Genomic DNA, 4667 nt, shown 5'->3' with positions numbered 1-4667 from the left:
GACCCCCACCACCACCTGCGGGAGAACCCCCACACGTGCCCACGTTCGATGAATGGGTGGCACTAGGCAGTGATGGTCCGGTTAGTACATTTGCCTAACTACTAGCAAACTAGTTCTCGTTCATGAAACACTATCATATCATATTTACCGTTAGAATCTTTTCTGAAACATGTAGGGGACCGGTGGCTCGACTCCTGCTCCGTCGACCCCAGTCACTCCGATCTGGCAGAGTGGTGGTGGTCGCGATGGCGGTTTTGGCGGAGGTGGTGGTGGTGGTTTTGGCGGAGGTGGTGGTGGTGGTTTTGGCGGGGGTGGTGGTTTTGGCGAGGGTGCTCTTGCTTGATGATTCCGTGCATGTGGCCATCGTGCCATGCCTTTCATATTCCTATTTTTATCATGTTTCATGTCTTGCACTACTTTTATGTTCATGAACTTCCATCAGTGATGATCTTTAGATGATGTGATGAACTTGAGTATGTTTAGATGATGATGGTGAACTTGAGTATGTTTAGATGAACTTGAGTATGTTCACATGATGAATTGTCATATTTCTGCATAATTTCATATTGTTCTGTTTTGAGATGCTGTCAAATGAATTGGAAAAGAGAAAACAGGGAAAAAAAACTATGCCTACGGCAAAGCCGTCGGCATATATATGCCCAGGAGTTACCAGGGCTTGCCACGTGGCACATCTATGCATACAGCAAAGCCGTAGGCATATATGAAAAACTATGCAGACGGCTTTACCGTAGGCATAGCCCTGCTGCCAGGAGAAACCAGGAGCTGCCACGTGGCAGAGATATGCCTACGGCAAAGCCGTCGGCATAGATTTCCATCTATGCCGACGGCTTTGCCGTAGGCATAGCCCCGCCGCCAGGAGAAGCCGGGGGACGACACGTGGCGCAGGTATGCTGACGGCTTGGCCGTCGGCATAGATTTCCATCTATGCCGACGGCCAAGCCGTCGGCATACATGCACCACGTGTCATCCCCTGAATCGCCAGCGCTGTTGACGGCGCCGTCCGTTGCCGTCAGATGGAAAACAACGCCGACGGCTAAACTATGCCGACGGCTCTCCCACGGCCGTCGGCATATGCTCCTATGCCGGCGGCTATACTACGCCGACGGTCTGACACATCTACGCTGACGTGATCTACGCCGACGGGGCTATGCCGACGGCAGCCGTAGGCATAGATCTATGCCGACGGCAATGGACCTATGCCGACGGCCCTGGGCCGTAGGCATAGCCCGCGAGTCCGGTGGTGCGTCTTGTCACCACGGTATGCTGAATCGCTGCTCCATTGCTTCCACTAGTTCTTTGCCTCCGGTGTTGCTTCTGAGGCGATCATTGATGTGCCGCAACATCATGTTTATTGCCTTCTCAAGCGCATCTTTCATGTCGGCGGGATGCAGAATGCCATTTTCATAAGCAACAGTAAGCTCCTCCATGCTAAAGAACGTCGCACCACAATTCCCTTCCTTCCGAACCACCTCGAATTTTCCAAACCAAGGGAAGATTATACATTTTATGTACTCGAAGCAAGGGTTGCCTTTTGTAACCTTTGGAGGGCAGAAGGCTTTCTTGATTTTACAGCCGACATTTTCCTCATCGTCTTCCATGAAGATGGCCCATCTGGGATCATTCCATGCCTCATGTTCTGGGTACTCGAGCAAATTTGGCGGCACGTTGTGGAACAGGGCAACCGGTCCATCTTTCATCTGCAGGCGGTTACGGTATCGTCTCGCTAACATGTGGGCAACACGCTGATCCACGTCGAGCAGCCATATGTCCGCCTTGTGGTGAAACAGCACTATGCCGGCACACTGTAAGCAAGGATGGAATATCTCGGCAGGAGTGAAATCCCTAAACAGGTAGGGATCTAAGCTCCCATGGCCCCTTGTATCATCCGTGCGATGAACGCGGAGCGATTTTTTTATTCTTTTCGTATCGCTTTTTCTGCCGACATCCATGACAAGCGGCCAGAATTCGTCTGCGTTGCAGCTTATTTGATCCGACAGACACATGAGCTCGACCCTATCGAGGTCCGTGCCGGCTGCTCTCCATCTCAATGTTGTATAGGCCAACATCACGCACTTTGCTCAGATCGCCACCGACCTTGCCGTCGATGTCATGGTCCATCTGAGCTAACCAATCCGCCATCAGAATTTTGACTTGGCAGCCAGCCTCAATCATCTTGTTGACGTTGATGGCCATCGAGATACCCTGGGTTACATGCATTTGCGGGGAAGGATCACACCAGGCGTAGCAGACGGGGACTTTCCCCCTTGAGTGCAGATCCCTTAAGAGCATCCTGAGCTCGTGCCGCTTGACGCAGTCCCCGATGCTCCTTAGCGTTGCAAGCCTTTGATCAAAGCTTCCGCCATCGGCTGTAGAATCACCAGCTGAATTCTCTGCAGTTGAAAAACTACGCGGAATGGCCCAGTTTGGTTCGAAGATGCTGAAGGGAGGAGATCCTCTCCTGTTATTTTGCAGCGGCTGGAAACCATCGGCAGGTGATGACCGCCGATGAAAGTGACCAAGCTGATGTCGCATGTAGGAACCCCGGCTAAGCCCGGGGCCCGACGGAACTCATAGGAACTCCCCCGCGTCGTCCTCCCCCTAGGGCGACTCGGGTGGCCAGAAACCTAGCCGCCGCCGGGCTAAGCCTGGGGCCCGACGGCGGTGGCGGGGGATCTCCTCTCTCGCGCGTCTTCGGGGTGGGGCGGACCCCAAGGCGTGTGGTGGCACGACCGATCTGGGATCTGTGGCGCGGCGGATGGCTGCAGGTGGCGGGAGGCCGGCCCGTCCTCGGACGGCGACGGCTTGGCGCGGTGGAGGCCAGGGCTGTGGGCGCTGCGGACGGCCCTTCGGACGGCGGCGGCGGCTGCGGTCGGCGGCGGCCGGCTTGGCTGCGGTGGCGTGCATGCCGCGTTCAGATCGGCGACGACGGCGTGGAGGGCCTGGTGGTTTCGTCGGCGGCACCTCCGATCAGATCTGTTCTGACCGATGCAGCCGACGGTGGTGGTCATCTCTTCCGTCAGAGGTGGTCGGCCTGAGGCTAGGTGTTCGGATCTCGGGATCCGTTATCTGGCACCAGCTGCGTGTCAGGAAGACGTAGTTGCCAGTGAAAATCGAGCCGACGACGGGCGATGGCGGCGTTCCACGTCGTTACCTTGATGAAGGCATCGTCATGTGACTACCGTCGACCCACTCGTATTGCTCCGGGGGAAACCCTAGGATCTGGTGTTCCAGACCGGACAATGGCGGCACTACGGTGTCGTTTCTCTCTTGGGAGCATCGTTTTGTCGAGCAGCTTCGTCTTGCATGGAGCTTTGGTGGAGATGTCAAGTCATGCCTGACCGACAGGTGCTACGCTTGCTCATGCCTGGTCGGCAGGTGCTACGCACGACAGATCCTCCAAGGGCTTCAAGCTGTGTCGGCTGGTGGTACTTGGTAGCATGGCGCTGAGGTGTATCAGTGGCGACCGCGATGTGTTCAGCTATTTGCGCGCAGGGAGGAGGTGTCGTTGGGCGCCGTGGTGGCGTCGACGATAGTTGGATCGAGCAAGGTTGATGCATCAATACAGTTCTAAAGATGGAGCGGTGTCAGTTGGCGGCGGCTGCCTCTGAGAGCACGCCGGACCAGTGTGTGCCCCAGACCCGGAAGTGGCAAGGTTGGGGTCTCAGGTCTTAGGGCATCTCCACTAGAGCCCCCAGGACGCCCCCCCAGACCGCTTTTTGGCCGCCGGCAGTAAAAAATGCTCCCAGCCACACCCCCAAAGGCTTGTTGTGCGCCGGATTTATCCAAAAACACGGCCGGCGATATCAGGCGAATCCCAACAACCCGAGGGGCAGCTGGGGACGCCGGCACTCACTTTTGCATGCAAATGGTCCACCAGTCAGTGTCTCCAACTGCCTTTATCTTCTCCAGGCCCACCCACGTGCGAGCCACACTCCCTCTCTCTCCTCTCCAGCCCACACTCCCTCTCTCCTCGGCGACTTCTAGGCTCGGAGGCTGGAGCTCGCCGTGCGTGGACGGGACGGGCGAGGACGGGGCGGGCGCTGGCCGTCTCCCGCAGCACCTCCTCCAAGCGTCGGCGATGCAACAGCGCAAGGCACACCGGCCGCGCGTCGGCGATGCAGCAGCGCAAGGCGCCCAAGGCGTGCGCAGAGGGCGTCACGGAGCAGGAGGCGTCGTCGGCGGCCGTGCTGCCGAGGACCGCCACGGAGCGCGACTTGCTGGAGGCGGAGGAGGCTCCGGCCCAGTGCTCTATGACGTCGCGAAAGAAGAACAAGAAGAGGCCGGGCGCCGGTGAGAGCCGGTGCACGCCGGTGGTCAGCCAGTTCGAGCCCACCGCCTGCCGCTACTGCTCGCCGCACGCCTCGCCCTGGCTGCCGCGTGCCGTCGCCACGCCTCCTTCCCCGCTTGCCGCCCTGCGCCTGCCTTCCTCCCCGCTCGCCGCCTCCCGCCACCGCAGGACTCCACATCGCCATGGTGCCAAGGCTGGAGCGCGGCGGCAGCGGGTTCCAGCTCCCCAACTCCGAGCAGGAGAACTCCCTCTTCCTCCGTGCTCTCATCTCCGTTGTGTCCGGGGACACCGCGGCCCCCGCCCTGCGCCCGGAGCTGTCGCCGCCGCCCTTTGCTCCCGCTCCCGCTCCGGCGCCTGC

At 58.6% G+C, this 4667-nt stretch overlaps 1 pseudogene; it reads right to left on the bottom strand.

Annotated features, from left to right (window-relative positions):
- Positions 1 to 1271: 1271 nt before the first annotated feature.
- LOC123039023 (tyrosine--tRNA ligase 1, cytoplasmic-like) lies at positions 1272 to 3029 on the bottom strand (annotated as a pseudogene).
- Positions 3030 to 4667: the final 1638 nt, after the last annotated feature.

This window comes from Triticum aestivum, chromosome 2B (assembly GCF_018294505.1).
Source record: "Triticum aestivum cultivar Chinese Spring chromosome 2B, IWGSC CS RefSeq v2.1, whole genome shotgun sequence".
Classification (NCBI taxonomy): domain Eukaryota; kingdom Viridiplantae; phylum Streptophyta; class Magnoliopsida; order Poales; family Poaceae; genus Triticum; species Triticum aestivum.
The sequence above is the reverse complement of the archived record's forward strand: the minus strand, read 5'-3'. Positions and strand labels throughout refer to the sequence as shown.